Here is a 20,674-nt window from a genome sequence, read left to right as displayed (position 1 = left end):
CCGAACAAGACGGAGAGAACACTTCTGGGGCATCAAATAGAAATAAAACAGGCACCTCAGGGGGAAGGCAAGGGGGGGCACCTCAGCCGGATGAGTGCACAACGCCAGATCCACGAGGGGGCTCCATGCCCACTGATGTATCCTGGGGAGTTCAAAGTCACAGTCTCTCAAGTCTCTCCAGTGGGTGGTTTGCCCACTGCTATATCCTGGGGAGTGCAAAGCCACAGTCTCTCAAGTCTCTCCAGTGGGTGGGTTGCCCACTGCTATATCCTGGGGAGTGCAAAGCCACATTCTCTCAAGTCTCTCAAGTGGGTGGGTTGCCCACTGCTATATCCTGGGGAGTGCAAAGCCACAGTCTCTCAAGTCTCTCCAGTGAGTGGTTTGCCCACTGCTATATCCTGGGGAGTGCAAAGCCACCTTCTCTCAAATGGATAACATTCTCCACTGGTTTCTGAAGGGGGCTTTGTGTCCAGAGTGCTTCATCCTGCCAAGGACAGAGGTAGTGGATGCCTTTCTCCACTGGTTCTGGAGGGGGCTTTGTGCCCAGAGTGCTTCATCCTGCCAAAGACAGAGGTAGTGGATGTGATACCCCACTGGTTCTGGATGGGGCTTTGTGCCCAGAGTGCTTCATCCTGCCAAGGACAGAGGTAGTGGATGTGATACTCCACTGGTTCTGGAGGGGGCTTTGTGCCCAGAGTGCTTCATCCTGCCAAGGACAGAGGTAGTGGATGTCATTCTCCACTGGTTCTGGAGGGGGCTTTGTGCCCAGAGTGCTTCATCCTGCCCGTGGCGGCCTCAGTAGCGTTGGAATCATTGGCGCTCACTGGCCTGCGATGCTGCTGGCGGCGGTGTCCTGGGCAGCGGTGCTGCTGGCGGCGGTGTCCTGGGCAGGGGTGCTGCTGGCGGCGGTGTCTTGGGCAGCTGTGCTGCTGGCGGCGGTGTCCTGGGCAGCGGTGCTGCTGGCGGCGGTGTCCTGGGCAGCGGGGATGGTGGCGGTGGTGTCCTGGGCAGCGGTGCTGCTGGCGGCGGTGTCTTGGGCAGCGGATATGGTGGCGGTGGTGTCTTGGGCAGCGGTGCTGCTGGCGGTGGTGTCCTGGGCAGCGGTGCTGCTGGCAGCGGTGTCTTGGGCAGCGGGGATGGTGGCGGTGGTGTCCTGGGCAGCAGGGATGGTGGCGGCGGTGTCCTGGGCAGCGGGGATGGTGGCGGTCTTGTCCCCCGTGCAGATCTTCCTGGACTTGCCGGTTTTACTGTGCCCCTTCCCCACCTTGGATGGTGGCGCAGCTGTCTCCACACCCCCAACTGAACCCCTGGGAGTGGCTTTGGTGGCTGATTTCTTTCCCCTCTCCTGCCGGGCACTGGCCAACTTTTTATGCTTTACAGGTGGGGGACTGTCTGTGCTCTGGCTCCTTGCCACACTGGCTGCCCTGCTGCCTGGTGCACTCCAGAAGCCGGTTACTACTGGCACCACTGGTCCCGCAGGTGTTGTGGCTGAGGTGCTGGGTTGGGACCCGGAGAGTCGGGCCCTAGGAGACTGAAGGGGTGGGGGAGGTGAGGGAAAGAGGTCAAGGTTGGACAGAAAAAGTTTCTTAGGAACACTGGGACGGGTAGATGGAGGGGGTTTGGGAGTGGAGGAAGAGGTAGTGGTTGTAGGAGGTGTACGTTTGGTGACTTTGGGTGAAGGTGCATGGGCTGGAGGCTGTTGTGAGGTGGATGGCTGTTGGGTGGGTGTGTGGCTGCGTTTGTGTACCTTGGGAGGTGGCCTCACAGACACACTGGGAGAGGACACAGGGGACGTGTGAATGGTAGTGGGGGTGGTGACTGCACGTGAGCGGGGTGTGGTGGTGAGTGTGCTGGTGATGGACGTAGTGGCTGAGGATGTAGTGCATGCAGGTGTGAGTGGAGACGAGACAGGGAGGGAGGAGGGAGACGAGTAGGAGGGGGACACAGTGGAGGCAGTGGATGTTGGTGTGTCTGCATGTGTGTGATGCTTGCGTGAGTGCCTGTGGGATGTGTGTTGCTTGTGTTTGCCAGAGCTTCCCTTGTGTGTTGAGGTGTGTGCATGCTGGTCTGATGGTGTGCTTGGGATAGGCTGAGGTACAGGGGTTTGGGTCTGGGTGGAGGAAGTTGAGGGGGGAGGCTAGAGACAGGGACAATGGCTGCCATCAGTGCTGAGGCCAGAGTCTAAAAAGCTCGGTGATGGGCTGCCTGATCAGAGTGAATGCCCTCCAGGTATGCATTGGTTTGTTGCAACTGCCTCTCTACACCCTGGATGGCAATCAAAATGGTAGACTGCCCAACAGTGAGGGACCTGAGAAGGTCAATGGCCTCCTCACTGAGGGCAGCAGGGCTGACAGGGGCAGGGGCTGAGGTGCCTGGGGCGAAGGAGATGCCCACCCTCCTGGATGAGCGGGCACGGGGCAAACGCTGAGGGGCTGCTGGGAGGGCGGTGCTGGTAGGGGGGGTGGCAGCTGTACCTGTAGATGCGGGGGGCACAGATGGGCCCGCCACCGCAAGGGAGCTCCCATCAGAGGACGAGTCCATATCGCTGGTGAAAGCTCCTGTCCCCGCAGTGGAGCTCCCCTCGCCCTCTGTCCCACTGGTAAATTCAGACTCCGTAGTGTCGCCCTCCAGGGCCATGTGGGATGCAGCTCCCTCCTGCTCCGGTGCCACTGCTCCTCCGCCTGATGATGCTAATGCACACAAGAACAGGGAGACCACAAAAAGGTGGGGGAAGACAGAAGAAAGACATGTTGAGTGCATGCAATACCGCTACCGATGGCAGACAATACAGACACAGAAGCCCCCTGCACTACACCGCGCACTTGGAGTTCCCTATTCAAGCCCAGGGACATGGGTTACAAGGCTATGCCAGATTGCTGCACACATGGATGTCACAGGAGCCTGACTAGGTGTAGTTGGCACTGTACACAGGTGGGGTGGGGTGCCACAGGGCCTGCCTTAAGAAGGGTCCTTGCCTACTAAACTCGCCCTGGCCTAGGGGAACACACAGCCCACCTCCCCCACCCAGACACCTACAATGCGCGCTGAATCAGCTGAATGAGAGTGTACTCACCCCCTTGTGGCTGCTGTGATGCCCTCAAGCACCCATCCAACTCCGGATTCGCCACCGCCAGGATCCTGAACATCAGGGGGTCATGGTGCGACGGCCACCCCTCCCACGTTGGGAGGCCATCCCCAGCTGGGCCTCCGCCATCTTCTTCCTCCAGCGGCGAATGTCCTCCCATCTTTTCCGGCAGTGGGTGCTCTGTCTGTGGCTACTGACCCCTGTGAGGAATCCCAGGACAAGGGCAGAGGAACGCTACAATGAGGCCCATGGGTGAACTAGGAGGGTTATAGAGAGGACCTTTGGCCTCCTGAAGGCCAGGTTCCGGAGCCTCCACATGACAGGTGGATCCCTATTCTACTCACCAAAGAAGGTATGCCAGATCATCGTGGCCTGCTGTATGCTTCACAACTTGGCTTTGCGACGACAGGTGCCTTTTCTGCAGGACGATGATCCAGATGGAGGTGTTGTGGCAGTTGTGGAGCCTGTGGACAGTGAAGACGAGGAAGCAGAAGAAGAGGACATAGACAACAGGAATACGGTGATCCTGCAATACTTCCAGTGAGACACAGGTAAGAAGACAACACAGCCTGCTACATCTGATTTAATTCTACTACCTCTCATCTGTCTGTCTTTTTCACCAAGTGTATGGTCACTGAGTTGTCACTTTCCCTTACGATTTCACAGATGTGGTCCCACTGTGTGACATCTGCTTTGTTTACGCATGGACTAGTGCTGTGTGACATAGGTATGTTGACATTACATTTGATATAGCATTTTGCCACCGTAATTGCAAATACACATTTTCAAAAACACAGACTGACTCCAGATTGTTTTTTGATTTAAGGGTGTTTATTGAAGTGCTCAATAGTGGAGGGGGTTGTAAAATGGTCAGGGCTGATGGTAGAGGAATGTCCATGCCAGAGTCCAGTCTATTAGTCTCACAGGTGCATTGTCCAAAGGGGCATAGGAAGTGGAGCTGGAGCAGTTTAAATATGGACAGGGTGACAAAGTGGGACAGAAGTATGACAAACAGGGTGGTCTCATTTCTTGGCAGAGGTCTTGGCCTTGTTCTCTGTCTTTGTCCTGGATCTCAGGGACCGTTTGCGGATTGGTTCTTCATCTGCAGGGGGTGGGGTGCTGGTGTGGTGGTCCTGTGGCGGTGCCTCCTGTCCACTAGCGCCGGCGGAGGTGGTGGGCAGTTCATCGTCCAGGCTAGTGTCAGGGGCCCCTTGTTGTGCCACAGTGTCCCTCCTGGTGTTCACGAGTTCCTTCAGCACCCCTACAATGGTGCCCAGGGTGGAACTGATGGATTTGAGTTCCTCCCTGAAGCCCAAATACTGTTCCTCCTGCAACTGGGTCTCCTGAAACTTGGCCAGTACTGTTGCCATCGTCTCCTGGGAATGGTGGTAGGCTCCCATGATGTTGGAGAGGGCCTCGTGGAGAGTGGGTTCCCTGGGCCTGTCCTCCACCTGTCGCACAGCAGCCCTCCCAATTCCCCTGTGTTCCTGTGCCTCTGTCCCCTGAACCGTGTGCCTACTACCACTGCCCCCAGGTCCCTGTTGTTGTTGGGGTGGTGGGTTAGCCTGAGTTCCCTGTAGTGGTGGACACACTGCTGATTGACGTGTCCTGGGAAAAGAGGTATGGGCCCACTGGGTGGGTGCTGCGCTGGTGTTTCTGGAGGGGGCAAGCTCTGTAGTGGCCTGTGCCAGTGTTAGGGGAACCGACTGTCCCGAGGTCCCTGATGGGCTGGGCTGGTCATCTTGATCCAGTTGGACAGAGCTGCTGTCATCACTGTGGGCCTCTTCTGTGGGTGGAGTGGACATATCTAGACCCTCCTGTCCGGTGATGTTGGGTAGGGGTTCTGCAGGGGTGTAAAGGCATGATTATTGCATCTGTGTGTGCCATGGTGTGCCATGGTGTGAAATGTGTGGGTGACCATGTACCCCAGTGCTTGCATTCCTATGTAGGACCTTGTGTGATAATGGTTTAGGGGGGGTGTATGGGTATGTGTAGTGGCCATGCATTGGTGATAGGTGTCCATGCTTTGGTGTTACATGCACGGCTTGAGTTTGGGATGTGTGGTTTGTGATATTGGGACATACGTGAGGATTTGGAGTGATGGGGGTGAGGGCGAGGGTGGGGGTATGTGATAGCATGCAGGTGGGTGGGGGATGAAGTAAAGAAATATTTGACTTACCAGAGTCCATTCCTCCAGCTACTCCTACGAGGCCCTCAGGATGCAGTATAGCCAAGACCTGCTCCTCCCATGTTGTTAGTTGTGGGGGAGGAGGTGGGGGTCCTCAGAACCGCAATGTGGTGTCTTGAGACCACGGAACGCACCTTCCCCCGTAGGTCGTTCCACCTCTTCCTGATGTCATCCCTAGTTCTTGGGTGCTGTCCCACTGCGTTGACCCTGTCCACGATTCTTCGCTATAGATCCATCTTCCTAGCTATGGTGGTGTGCTGCACCTGTGATCCGAATAGCTGTGGCTCTACCCGGATGATTTCCTCCACCATGACCCTGAGCTCCTCCTCAGAGAACCTGGGGTGTCTTTGCGGTGCCATGGGGTGGTGTGGGTGATGTGTGAGGTGGTGTGTGTTGTGATGTGTGGGGTTGATATTTAGAGGTGTGTTGTGTGAGGTGCGTGGATGTTGTGTGAGTGATGGTGTTGAGTACCTGTGGATGCTAGTTTGTAGATGGTGGTGTCTCTCTCTGGCCCTCAGTCGCAATTGTGGTCGTAAGGGTTTGTGGGTGATGTGGGTGTGTGTTTTATATTGTATTGGATGTGTGGGAGTGGTGTGTGTTGTGTATCAGGTGTGTGTATTTGGAATTGTCGAATGTGGTAGTGTTTTGTAAATGTGCGTGAATTCGTGGGTCGTGATAGTGTGGGCGTATTCTTGTTGGCGTGATGGTGGAGGTTTTGTTATCGCCAGTTTATCACTGACCTTTGGTGTGGCGGACTTGTGTGGGTGTCTGGATTTTGGCGGATTCCGAGCTGTGGGTCATAATGACCGTGGCGGAATTCCACACCCGCGGCGATGTGTTGGCGGCCTTCTGCGCGGCGGTAAGCGGCTTTTACCGCCAATGTTGTAATGACCCCTAATGTTTTTTTTTTTAACTCTGTTTGTTGGTATTTTCATTAAATCACATTATTTTGACGGGAGCAGGGTATCTTGATGTATAGTACATACACATGTGCATACATTGCAACTGGATCACAAACAGTAATATACAATAAACGGGGTTCTTCTGGATATGATGTTGCCAATTATCATATACATAGTATGCCTGCTCTCCATTATATAGTTTTGTAGCCCCTGTCCCTCTTCGGTCTTTAGGAGTTCGCTATCTGCAATGTTACTACCACTTACACTAGGAACACTACTAACTATAACATATAACAATGCGCTGGAGGAACATTTTTGTACTGTGGTGTGGTTAGGGCGGTCAGGACTACCTGAGCTACCGGGTTAGGTATGTCAGTATCTCTGCAGTAATTCCTCCTTGTGTTCTGCGGAGGAGATATGATCACCCCGGACAATTTCGATCGTAATCCTCCATTAATCAGTGGGGGCAGTGCATATGTATTGACATCAGCCCTCCTCGTGGTGTTAGTGTTGAGGCCCCTCTCCGCTACCCACTTTTACGTCGCGTCTTTTCCCCTCTCCCCATCTGTTCAGGTAGCAGCTTGGCTTGTGCATGGCAAATTCTCCCTGGTTACCCGGGCTCTATCTGTCTCACATATCTGCTCTTCCCATGCCTCCAGGATCTCGGTCCACAATGCGGCAATAGGACGTGTACGGGCTCCCCGGGCCTGCTCTCTACCCAGTGCATGTAGTTCGGCCCAAGCCCAGGCCAAGATATCCCATCTCCATTCTACCAGAGAGGGGCCCCTAGGGGACTTCCAAGCCATGGCAATATGATGCCTGAGATGCACCAGAGCCAGGTCTAGAAACCTGCTGCCAACTTTCTTTGAGGCAGGTCTAGAATGTAGACCCAGCAAACAGGAGGAGGGATCCACTTCCAGACCCGTGTCCAAGGTTCCCTCTAGATCAGCTAATGCACCCCACCAGCACTTCTGTATCTCAGGGCAGCCCCATAGCATATGATCTAAGTCTGAGTCTACTGCACTGCTCCTGGGGCATGCCATGGGTTTGCCTCCGTATATTACCCTTTGTCTGTTAGGTGTGAGATATGTTCTGTGTACGTAATTGTACTGGATGTAACGAAGACATGTGTTACGCAATACCCTACGGGGGTATGCCAGTACCTTCTGCCACTCTGTGTCCGTCAATTCCTTGCCTAGCGTCCCCTCCCATTTTGTTCATAGTGTCTGCAGGGATTCCAGCTTGTCCTCATTAAGGGCTCTGTAAAGTCTGATGATGAGGTGGGCATCGTCCCCTTTAGTCAATAGGAGTTGGACAATTCTATGCATCTCTGGCTCCGCGTTCACCGTAGACCAGAGTTCCCTTATAGCATGGGTCAATGACTGGTATAAAAGAAATTGCCCTACCAGGACTCCGCCCTCCTCCACCAAGTTAGCGAATGATCGCAGGACCCCATCTCTGAAGAAGTCCCCCAAAATCCCTCAATGTCGTCACACCCACCCGGTCCCAGGCCCTCATCTGGTTCCTTGACAGAGCTCCCAGGGGCAGCGCCGTCAGGTGCATCGCAGGGGAGTAGTCCAGTGACGCACCTGCACATCTCAGGCACCTTTTCCAACAGGATAGGGCCCTAAAACGCGATGTTGGCACAAGCAACTGTCAGCCCATTGGATAACACGGGCTGGCAATGACCACTGCTCAGATGTCCAGCTCTCCAATGGCCCAGCTGAATTCCATCATGTTTGGTATCAAACACTGTGCTTTTCAACTGTGAACATGTTGCCCATGTTTAGGATTAAAAAGCAGATGCCCAGGTGGCACCTTTATAGGGTGCCCACCACGTTACACAGTCCTAAGCTGTTTTAGCGGGCTCCCGAGCCGCTGCCGCCACACAAAGAAGTCTGACCTCCTGCTGGTGGTGCTAGCACCTTGGCAGTATGTAAGACAAAGGGCCTGAGCAGGAAGGAGGTCACACCTCCTTCCTCTCAGGCTGGCTAGTGAGATTAGTTGCCAAGAGCTGTGCCACCTGTGGAGGTCAAAGACCTTCCCGCCTTCCGTGGCAGGGCAGTTGGGAAATTAACTATGCAGGATGTGTGCACCTCCTTAAAAACTAGCCACACCTTTGAGGTGAGCTGGGAGATCTGCACAGCCAAGGAAGGGTTTTGCCATCGTGGCAGACCCTAACAATAGTGCATTCTGGGTAGAAAGTGACAAACTCCCCACTGGAAGTCATCACTACATGGGCAGACTAGCCACAGGGAACCGAGTGCCCTCTGTGTGCCAGAGGTGAAAACTCAATGGGCCTGCCCAGAGAGATCCCAGTGAACACCGAAACTCCAAGGAATACTGACCTGCGGCACCAGTCCTCTGCAAACTGAAGGAGTAAAGAAATGCTGAGCCCAAAGAAACATGTGTCCAGCATCTAAGTAGTGGGAGTGAGGCCAATACCAAGTTTCAAGCCTTTACTCCCCGCCAAACAACCTCCAGCCACCAGAAAGCTCGTGGACCACCCTTGCAGCTACCAAGGCTTGTCTGTCGCCTGCCTGGAAACCGACGGCCACATGATGTTCACCAACTCCAGTGCACCCCCCGGCATAGAAACCAACTTTCCAGTGACCCCTCTCCTGTGGGATTGCAGCCTGAAGGACGTGACTTCGACTGGGGCAGCAAAACATCTTTGGCACGACCAGCCCGGTGATTGACAGCTAGGAGCTAGCTCTGCACCCAGACATACCAGACGAGGTAGCAAAGATCCAATCGTTGAATCCTGGTCCTGGCCCCCAAAAGCCTCTGCGCCTGAAGGATTGAGTGTGAGTCCACCCCCAAGCTCAGTTTTGCAATGGAGTGCAAAATGCACCAGCCACTGCAGACTGTTCAGCACCAAGGAAAGCCAAGTCACCTCTGCAACTGGTCTCCCTTGGCAAGGTAACAAAAGTCTGACTGTTGAATCTTGGTCTAGGTCCCCGGAGAACCTTAAGTTCCCTTGGGTTCGCCGTAACTCACCCTACAAGTGCCCGAGTGCACACTGCTATTTTCTCAATTGATTTTAATGATTGAAGAGATTCTCTCTTGGGACACTTTCAGCACACCTTTCTCAATGTGGTAACCCAAGTACAGGACTTCCTTCTTGCAATACTGTAATTTTGCTGGGGAAATCTTATGCCCATTTTCTCCTAATTGATTCAAGAGAGCAATTGGGTCTCTCCTGCAAGCTTCTCAGTTGTTTACTACAACAAGGAGATCATCTACATACTGCAACAAAAACTGAATTATAGGGCATCTTAAACAACTGCAGATTCTTCTTCAGGATCTGGTTGAGAATGAATGGTGACTCTGTATACCCTTGAGGAGTTCGGCACCATGGCAAAACACAGCTTCCAAATTTGACTGCAAAGAGCAATTGACTGCGCTCCTGCAATGGTACAGAGAAAAATGCTTCAATCAATCAAATAAATCACAGATTTGTAGAGGGCGGTTAATCACCCACAGGGTCTCAAGGGGCTGTTTGTCGGTGTGCTTTGCAGTTGAAGAGCCAGGTCTTGAGGTCCTTCCTGAACTGCTTCAGTGATGCAGTCTGCCTGAGCTTGAAAGGTAGTGTGTTCCATGTCCAGGCTGCTAGGTAGGAGAAGGATCTTCCTCCTGCTGTGCTTTTCCAGAACTTGGCATAAATCAAATAAAGTAAACCATTCTGCTTCACAAGGAATTTGAAATAATATCACTGCGGGATTTGGTGCCACTTGGCAACATTGAACAACAATCTCATTCACTTTTCTCAGGTCCTGAACTATGCAGTGCTTTCCATTGGGCTTCCGCAGTCCTTAAATGGGTGAGTTACATGGATTTCCCAATAACTCTTTCAGAATTCCTTGTTCAATCAGAAAATTTATCAAAAGGGGTGATTCCAGCAATTGTATATGGGGGTATATTGTATGGGGCTGTTTTTGGATACACTATATTTGGCTTCACTGGTATTTTAAAAGGCTCAAATTCTTTGTTGAATCCTATTTCCTTTCCTTAAAAATCTAAAACTCCAGAATTCACTGTGTCTTTTAAGTCTTTGGGTAAATCATTACATGTCAGCATTGGGTACAACATGTCACTCTGTACTGCGCTACAATTTTATAGGGCACATCTTCCTCATTTGTTTGAATTGCTATTCCTTTGGGTGTGCAACTAATAGAACAGTGCAACTTACGTATTAGGTAATGCCCAAGCAAGCTTACAAGGTTTGAATCACAGACCACAAATTGGTGCTCACCTTCAAATGAACCTATTTTTACAGGACATACTCTGTTACTGAGTTGGCCAATTGCTTATTTGTGACTCCTACAGCCTGAATTATCTTTACAAAAAGGGGCAAGTATGGCACTCCAACTGTTCTGACAGTGGAACATGTAGCTTCAGTGTCAACTAAGAATGACACATCATGGCCCATAACATTGGCATTTACTTAGGAACTATGTTGATCTACTTCTAAAGATGCAGCTAACATGCAATCCTCATAATCAGAGCTACTAACATGAACAATTTCTGAAAATTCCTCATCACTCAAATCCATTTGGGGAAATTGTGATGCTATCTAATTCACATTTACATTTGCGTTCTGGTTCAAATTCTGTTGGGGAACGACCATTTGCTGTTGAGTCATTGGGGCTTCTGATAACTGCATCTTCTGTCCTGGGACACATTTACATTTTGCATTTGGGGTCTTTGAACTCTTTGAACTTTAACTTAATAATTCCCTTGCACCTGAGCAATTCCAACATTCTGCACTTGATTATTCACATTATTAAATGGACACTCCTGTCACCAATGACCTAAATTTCTGAATGCATGGCAAAGATTAGTTCTCTTCAAAGGCAGGACAGCTAGAACACCTCCACTTTGATCACCACGTCCTCTACCTCTAGGCTGAACAACATTTGTCCCCTGCTGTGGTACTCCTTGAATGCCACCAGTGTTCACCATCATCTGTGGACTCTGATTAGTTTTCTGTGCAGCTTTCAATTGCACTATGATAACCTTCTCTTTTAACCTCTTCTGCTTCAATTCCAATTCATCACTACAATACTTGGAGTATCGCAGGATTCCATCAATCAGTTTATTCTGCCAACAAATGAGGTGAATCATCTCACTTATGTCTGGCTTAAATCTTTGCACAAATCTGAACACAAAATGACTCAGGCCCTCATTACAACCCTGGCGGTCGGTGATAAAGTGGTGGTAATACCACCAACTGGCCGGCGGTAAAAAAAAGGGAATTTTGACCACGGCGGAGACCACCAACACAGACAGCCACTTTAACACTCCGACCGCCATGGCGGTAGCAACGAGCACTGCGGCGGTAACCGCCAACAGCCAGGCTGAAGACAATGTACCACTCACAGCATTTCAACAGGCCTATCCTCCAGCTTTTCTGCGGCAGTACCAACACCATCAAAAGCACGGCGGAAACAGAACACTGAAGGGAAATGACTCACATCTCGACACTCAAGGAAGAACCTGGATGCCATGGAGCCGGAACTGCAGATCTTCCACATGCTGGTGTACCTTCTCGTACACCAGGAACATGTACGCCTGCGAAGACGACCACGGTGAGTACTGCACCTAGCACACAGGGGAGAGGCGGAGGAAAAAGAGAGTGACACACACATGGAACAAGCAACACCCCCACCCCTAACCCCAACACCATACACACAAACATATGCAACAACATTACATATACACCCCGTAACCCTCAGGAATAACGCAAGGACAGAAGGAATGGAGTAAAATTAGCGTAATATAAGTAAATATTAGGAATACGTTCAGAAAGAAATAAACTGTATGTACAATATATACAATATATACAAAAGGAGGGACAATGCCCACTCCAAAATGTCCGTGGCCCACGGGGCCATAACACTTAGGCCAAAGCCACACTTGACTCCTGCCTCAATACGGAGAGAACACTGCAGGGGCATCAGGTAGAAAACACACCAGCACCGTAGGGGGAAGGGAAATGGGGGGCACCTCTGCCGGAAGATGGTATAGCGCCACTGGCCTGGAGGGGGCTCCATGCCCACTGCTTGGTCCTGGGGAGTGCAAGGCCACAAACTCTCAAGTGGGTGGTTTGCCCACTGCTTGGTCCTGGGGGGTAAAAAGCCACAGTCTCTCAAGTGGGTGGTTTTCTCACTGCTTGGCCCTGGGGAGTGCACAGCCACAGTCTCTCAAGTGGGTGGTTTACCCACTGCTTGGTCCTGGGAAGTGCAAGGCCACAGTCGCGCAAGTGGATGCTTTCTTCCAGTGGTTCTGGAGGGGGCTTTGTGCCCAGTGTGCTTCATCCTGCCAAGAAGGGGCTGAGTGGATGCCTTCTTCCAGTGGTTCTGGAGGGGGCATTGTGCCCAGTGTGCTTCATCCTGCCAAGGAGGAGCTGAGTGGATGCCTTCTTCCACTGGTTCTGGAGGGGGCTTTGTGTCCAGTGTGCTTCATCCTGGACGGGGCAAGGTCATAGTCTCTCACCTGGGTGTCACACCGACAGGTGTTGCAGGGGCCAGGACGCACTGCAGCCCATGTAGTCACCACTACACACTGCTGTCCGTCGGTGACGGCTGCTCAGTGTATGCCAGTTGCACTGCAGGTAGCGGTGCTGGCAGTGGTGGTGGTAGCCTCCAGGCCTTCACCTGCAGCCTCAGACGGCTGCACACTGGGGCTGCTGCTGCTGGCAGTGGTGATGCTGGTGGCGGGGCAGGTGGCGGTGCTGGCCATGGTGCAGGCCTTCACCTGCAGCCTCGGACGGCTGCCCACTGGGGCTGCTGCTGGCAGTGGTGCTGCTGGCGGCAGGGCAGGTGGCGGTGCTGGCCGCAGTGCAGGTGGTGGTGCTGGCCGCGGTGCAGGAGGCGGTGCTCGCAGTGGTGGTGGTAGCCTCCAGGCCTTCACCTGCAGCCTTGTACGGCTGAAGTGCCATGGCTGGTGTTCTGTGCCCCTTTTTGCCCTTGGCAGATAGTGGTGGCTCCCTGCTTCTGCCAGCTGGAGTCTTTGACTTGCCCTTGCTGGCTGGTTCTGCCTCCTTCCCTTTGCTGGCTGCTGTCCCCTTCTTGCCCGTGCCAGGTGGCGGACCCTTCTTGGGCTTGGCAGGTGTTGCTGGCACACCGGCTGGGCGGACGGGTGCCTCCTTGGAGCCTCTCACAGCTGCAGAAACCACACTGGCCGTGGACTGGGTGGCTGAGGTGCTGGGCTATGTTCTGGGCACCCTGTCCCAAGGTGAAGGATGGGGGGAGGGTTAGGGAATAGGTCAAAGGTGGTGAGGAAAAGCTTCTTAGGGACACTGACGTGGGAAGAGGGTGAAGGTTTGGGAGTGGAGGAAGAGGGAGTGGTTGTAGGAGGTGTGAGTCTGCTGTGTTTGGGTGCAGGTGCATGGGCTGGATGCTGTTGTGAGGTGAATAGCTGTTGGGTGTGTGTGTGCTTGTGTTTGTGTACTTTGGGAGGAGGGGTCACAGACACAATGGGAGAGGACACAGGGGACGTGTGCATGGATGTGGGGGTGGTGACTGCCAGTGAGGGGAGTGTAGTGATAAGCATGCTGGTGATGGAGGTAGTGGATGAGGTTGTAGTGCATGCAGGTGTGAGTGGAGATGCTACTGGGAGGGGGGAGGACGAGGAGGAGAAGGGGGACACAGTGGAGGCAGTGGATGTTGGTGTGTCTGCAAGGGGATGATGCTTGTGTGAGTGTCTGTGAGATGAAGTGTGGTGCTAGTGTTTGCCTGAGCCACTTCTGTGTGTTGATTTGGGTGAATGCTGTTCTGAAGGTGTGCTTGGGATAGGCTGAGGTTGAGGGCATTGGGACTGGGTAGAGGAAGCTGGAGGGGGGAGGCTGGAGACAGGGAAAATGGCTGCCATCAGTGCAGAGGCCAGAGCTTGGAATGGTCTCTGTTGGGCCACCACGCCAGAGTGAATGCCCTCCAGGTATGCATTTATTTGATGCAAATGCCCTGCTACACCATGGAATGCATTCAGTATGGTTGACTGCCCAACAGAGAGGGATCTCAGGAGGTCAATAGCCTCCTCACTGAGGGCAGCAGGGCTGACTGGGACAGGGCCTGAGGTGCCTGTGGCAAAGGAAATGCCCACCCTACTGGGTGAGCGGGCACGGAAAACACGCTGAGGGGCTGCTGGGAGGGCGGTGCTGGTATGGGGGGGTGGCGACTGTACCTGTTGTTGGGGTGGGCACAGAGATGTCCGCCTCCACCAGGGAGCTTCTATCGGAGGAGGAGTTGCTGTCGGTTGTGTCCCCTCCTGTCTCCGTTGTGGTGTTCCCCACGCCCTCCGTCTTACTGGTGCCCTCACTGTCAGTGGACCCTCACAGGCCCATGTGGGATGCAGCTCCCTCCGTCGCCGGTGCCTCTGGTCCTCCGCCAGGTGATGCTAATGCACACAAGGACAGGGTGACAAAACTAAAGGGGGGGCGAGACAGAGGATACACTTGGTCAATGCCAGCAACAACACTACCGTTGGCGTACACAACTCACAGGGAACAGCCCTATGCACTAGGCCATGCGCTACCAGTCATAATGCTAGTCACCAGCCCATGGGGTACAATGCCTAACGCCATTAGCTGCACACCTGAAAGCCACAGGACCCTGCCCAGTAGTAGACGTCACCTAACACTATTGGGGTTGGAGTGCTTCAGAGCCTGCCCAACGTGGGACCTACTCTGCCATGGTCACCCTGGCCTAGAGGCACCCACAGCCCCCACCCAGATAAAACCTTAATGGGCGCAAAGTCATGAGTTTGAATCTGTACTCACCACCTTGCGGCTGCTGGGATGCCGTCAAGTGCCCATCCAACTCCGGATAGGCCACTGCCAGGATGCGGAACATCAGGGGGGTCAGGGTACGACGGGCACCCCTTCCTCATTGGGAGGCCAGCTCCAGCTGGACCTCCGCCATGTTCCTTGCCCAGCAGCGCAGGTCCTCTCACCATTTGCGGCAGTGGGTGCTCTGCCTGTCAAAGACCCCGAGGGTCCGCACCTCCTTGGCAATGGCACGCCAAATATCCTTTTTCTGATGGGCGCTGAACTGCAGAAAAATATGCATAGAAAAAGGTATGAGTCATACCGTCCAGCCTGTTACACTCATGGCCCACCATATACCTCCCATTCTCTTATGCACAGACATTGACCACCAGACATCCATACATTTATGTCCCATGCATCATGCTCACAGTGTACTCACCTGTTTGTCTGGAGTACCATAGAGTAAAGTGTACTGGGGTAGGACCCCATCCACCAGTCTCTCCAACTCCTCCGAAGTGAAGGTGTGGGCCCTTTCCCCAGACACTCAAGCCACTGTTTCTTCCAGACACAGGTCACAGCAGCACTTGCAGTGTAGGTCCTCTCCTGTTGAAGGTCAGGTAGCACCACCGGCTTACATCGCCATTGGCTCCTGGAACCCATAGGGCCCAATGAAAACCAATGCGCAGTTGCACGGCAGTCGTTGACCGCCGACCGCAATGGCGCACAACGCCAGCGTAATTACCTCATTTCCACATGCCTCTCCTCACAGGTCAGGCAGCCGCAGGGGGGCACAGGCCATGGAACCTAACTGCATCACAGCAGACATTGGCACATCAACTGACTCTTGAGTTCACATACAGTTTCTGTAAAGGAAGAAATGCATATTTATTTTAACATATGTGTGAATATGACTCTCTGCTCACCGTTTTTCACCCTAGAGTTCAACCGCTGAGGATGAATAGGAGATGAGACATCCCCCTGGGTACAGACCCCTGGTGGACCTGGCGACAATGGAAGACAGGCACATTATCTTGACCTACAGACTTGATAGGGCCACAATCCAAGAATTGTGTGCCCAATTGGAGCCAGAACTGATTTCAGCTATCCACCATCCCACAGGTATCCTCCCTCTAGTGCAGGTCCTGTCAGTGCTCCATTTCCTGGCAAGTGGTTCCTTCCAAGCGACAGTGGCCATGGCATCAGGGATGTCTCAGCCAATGTTCTCCAACGTGCTGACCAGAGTGTTGTCATCCCTGCTGAAACACATGCGCAGCTACATCGTATTCTCCAAGGTGAAGGATTTGGCCACAGTGAAGGCTGACTTTTATGCCCTGGGACATATCCCAACGGCATTGGTGCCATTGATGGTACACATATTGCATTTGTCTCCCCCCCAGAGAAATGAACATGTGTTCAGGAATAGAAAAAGCTTTCACTCTCTGAATGTGCAGATGGTGTCTTTGGCAGACCACTACATATCCCATGTCAATACCAAGTATCCTGGCTCTGTGCGTGATGCCTTTATCTTGAGGAATAGCAGCATTCTATATGTGATGTCTCAACTCCAGAGGCACCGGGTTTGGCTAATAGGTGAGCCCATGGTTCCCACCCAGTTGATGTAGGTATATGGGTGTGGGTTTGGCCCTAAGGGTGAGTGTGTGGCTAACAGGTATCCCTCGATATTTACAGGTGACTATGGTTACCCCAACCTCTCATGGCTACTGACCCCAGGGAAAATTGCCAGGACAAGGGCAGAGGAACATTACAATGAAGCACATGGGCAAACAAGGAGGATCATTCAGAGAACCCTTTGCCTCCTGAAGGCCAGATTCCAGTGCCTCCATCTGACAGGTGTATCCCTGTACTACTCACTCAAGAAGCTGTGCCAGATCATCATTGCATGTAGCATGTTGCACAACCTGGCCTTGAGACGCCAGGTGCCTTTTCTGCAGAAGGATGAGCCTGGAGATGGTTGTGTGACAGCGGTGGAGCCTGTGGACAGTGACGAAGAGGAGGCAGAGGAAGAAGATGTGGACCACAGAAGTACACTCATTCAACAGTACTTCCAGTGACACACAGGTAAGACACTGTAATTTCACCTTCCATTGCAGTATTGTGTTTGACATTGAACATGGCATTCTGATTTTCCTATTTCTATGGCCAATTACTGTACCCTTTGGCATCTCTACTTTCAGCTCTCTGTGTCCCACTCTGGCTCCTGGTGTGTTTACTGCTGCCCACTACAGGTCATACCTATGTTAATATTACAGTAGATTAGAACTGCAATGTTTACAGTTTGCGAAACTAATACTTTTTTCATATAATCCACAGACCCCATGGTTGAATTTGTTCAAAGGGTGCTTATTTAGGTGCTAACAAGTGGAGGGGGTATTGCAATGGGCTAGGTTGATGATGTAGGAAAGTCCAGGGTAGAGTCCAGTCTATTTGTATCACAGGTGCATTGTCCAAGGGGCAGGGGAAGGGGAGCAATGGCAGCTCAAGGTGGACAGAGTGACAGAGTGGGACAGAAGGGTGACAATTAGGAGAGTCTTATTTCCTGGCGGGAGTCTTGACAATGTTCTCTGGCTTCTGCCTGGATCGCAAGGACCGTTTGCGGGGTGGTGCTTCTTCAGCAGGGGGTGGGGTGCTGGTGGCCTGTTGGTCCTGTGGCGGGGCCTCCTGTCCACTAGTGCCGGCGGAGGTGGAGGGCTGTTCATCAGTGTGGCTAGTGTCAGCGGCCCGTTGGTGTGCCACTGACTCCCTCGTGGTGTTGGCCATGTCTGCCAGCACCCCTACAATGGTGACCAGGGTGGTGTGGATGTCTTTCAGGTCGTCCCTGATCCCCAGGTACTGTCCCTCCTGCAGCAGCTGGGTCTCCTACAACTTGGCCAGCATCCGGCCCATGGTCTCCTGGGAATGGTGGTATGCTCCCAGGATCCCTGCAAGTGCCTTGTGGAGAGTCGGTTCCCTGGACCTGTCCTCCCCCTGTCGCACAGCAGTCCTCCCAGCTTCCCTGTTGTCCTGTGCCTCTGTCCCCTGAACCGTGTGCTCACTGCCACTGGCCCCAGGTCCCTGATCGTCCTGTGTTTGTGGGGTTGCCTGGGGTCCCTGTAGTGGTGGACACACTGCTGATTGATGTGTCCTGGGGACAGAGGGATGGGCCCGCTGGGTGGTTGCCCCTCCGGTGAGGGGGAGGCTCTGTGGTGGTTTGGGACTGTGGCTGGGTCACCGACAGTCCAGAGGTCCCTGATGGGCCAGGTTGGTCATCGTGATCCAGGCATGCAGAGCTGCTGTCATCACTGTGGGCCTCTTCTTTGGGGGAACTGGATGTGGCTGGCACCTCCTCTCTGGTGACGTTGAGTGGGGTTCCTGTGGGGATGTAAATGCAGTGTTATCGTATCTGTGTGTGCCATCTTGTGCATGGATATGTTTCCCTCTATGGTTGTTCTTAGCAAGGCAGCTTTGGCTTGTGTGAGTTGTGCTTGGTTTGGCTAAGTTATTGTCACTAGTGTGCATGCTGTGGTGATGGGTGTCCATGCAGGTCTGTGATAGGGGTCCATGCATTGGTGTTGCATGCAGGGCTTGGTATTGGGATTGGTGGGTTGTGATGGTGGGGTATATGTGAGGTGGTGGAATGATGGGGGTGAGGGTAGGGGTAGGAGTTTGTGATGGCATGCAGGTGGGGGGGGGAGTAGTAAAGATTTGACTTACCACAGTCCAGTCCTCCAGCTACTCCTGACAGGCCCTCAGGATGCATGATTGCCAAGACTTGCTCCTCCCATGTTGTTAGTTGTGGGGGTGGGGGGGCACCGCCAGTCCTCTGTACAGCTACCTGGTGTCTTTCTCGCTCACTTGCCAAAATGTTTGGGTTGTAAAGGGTTGTGGGTATTGTGGGATTGTGTTTTATATTGAATTGTGTGTGTGTGTGTGGTGTATGTATGTGTGTCAGGTGTGTGTAGTTTGAATTGTCCAATGTGGTGTAGTTTTGTTAGTGTGTGTGTAGTTTGAGTGGGGCGGTGTGTACCGCCAATGGTTTACCATGGTTGAATGTCCGCCGCAGTGATTCCTGGGGCATGATGCTGTGGGCGTATTTCTGTTGGCGTAACAGTGTGGGTTTTGGTACCGCCAGTTTATCACTGACCTTTGGGCTGGCGGACTTGTGTGGGTGTCTGTATAGTGGCGGATCTCTCTGTGTGGGTCATAATACCTGTGGCGGTATACTGCCATGGTCACGGTATGTTGGCAGCTGTCAGCCCGGCGGTAAGCGGCTTTAACCACTAGTTTTGTAATGAGGGCCTCAAATGTTTATCTTCTATCATCTCTGTACCACTATGCTGTTTAAAAGCCTGCAACAATCTTTTATAGTAAGCATGACTTGACTCCCTTGACCACTGAGCTGTTCTTTCAATCTACCAATCAATATCTTTCGGTGACACCTTATTTTTCAGAAATTCAATCACCTTGTAATACGTTTTCATCCCTTCAGAAGGCACACCTGTTATTAGACCTCTTTGTGGTTCAGTCTTAGGTCAATCAACATTCACCTTGCATTCAGTCAACATATCAGTGTGGAGCACAATATCAAACAACATATTCAAATCCTCCCACAGGCAATTTGAAAGTTTCATGAATCACTCGCTCTGCTTGTACCACTCCACTGGTTTCTCTCTAAATCTCAGATAATCATTTGTGAATGACTATATCACTCCCACTCCAGGGTACATGAACATAACCTCCACCTGGTATTTCTCTCATGTGCATCATCTTCACATTGTCCTTGGCTTGAGTTGCTCCTGCGGGACACACATTTGGCTTTGCTTTCTTCTGATCAAGTTTCTTCACTCGTCTACCTTCCCACTTATCTATAGCTCTCTATTTCGGAATGTATGTCATTAATTCCTCAATGTGCATTTTCATTCCCGGAGATCTCATGTTAACTATAATCTTTGTGCTAAATTCTAATCTGTAATTTCTGTTTAGAGGCTTTGATTTCTCTAAATCCACTTCACATTTTTTGGCTACTCCACCTAATTTCTCATAAGCCTGTCCTGCATATTGGATAACATCTTTGCACATTAACTTAGTTAATCTTCTATGTAAGTTTCCAATTGGGCTGCTTCTAACGTTCCTAAAATCATTTCATTCCATTCCAATTTCAATCTGGGCACATTCACTGATCTGTCTTTTTCTGGTGCCTCCTCTGTTCTGGCATTGCAAGTTGTTATACATGTTGCACCTTGAGGATTCAAATTTTTTAACCAGTCACCTGCTGTGCAGTAAAGCCTCACAAACCTATGTTGTTATTCTGTGATACTTCTGCACTTAATGGTCCTGCAGTCTGCTGACTCAGGGTACGGAAGTTCAACATGTTCTCTGGTGTGTTAAAGGGTACTCCTCCTGGCAGAGTGTTGCAACATACATTTGGAGTCTGATAAGGTATGGGCATGAAATAAGGTGTGGTTCCCTGAGGAACCCTCACATCAGGCGTAAATTCTGTTTGACTGGACCTCGGGTTTAGATCTGTATTTCGAGTAGGGATCAATAGTCTAACAAGAGAAGCTGTTCGCTCCATCTCGGAGTTGTTAGAAAATACCAATCTCTGCACACCAATTGGTGATATCCCAGCTGAGGTAACTGGTGTATCAGGGACCTTCGGAATGTTTATAGAGTAGGCATTGCTTCCATACATACCTGAAGCATGCAAAGGAACAACAGGACCTATAGTCACA

The sequence above is a fragment of the Pleurodeles waltl genome, chromosome 3_1 (genome assembly GCF_031143425.1).
Source record: "Pleurodeles waltl isolate 20211129_DDA chromosome 3_1, aPleWal1.hap1.20221129, whole genome shotgun sequence".
In the NCBI taxonomy this organism is placed as follows: domain Eukaryota; kingdom Metazoa; phylum Chordata; class Amphibia; order Caudata; family Salamandridae; genus Pleurodeles; species Pleurodeles waltl.
Note: the sequence above shows the minus strand (reverse complement) of the source record.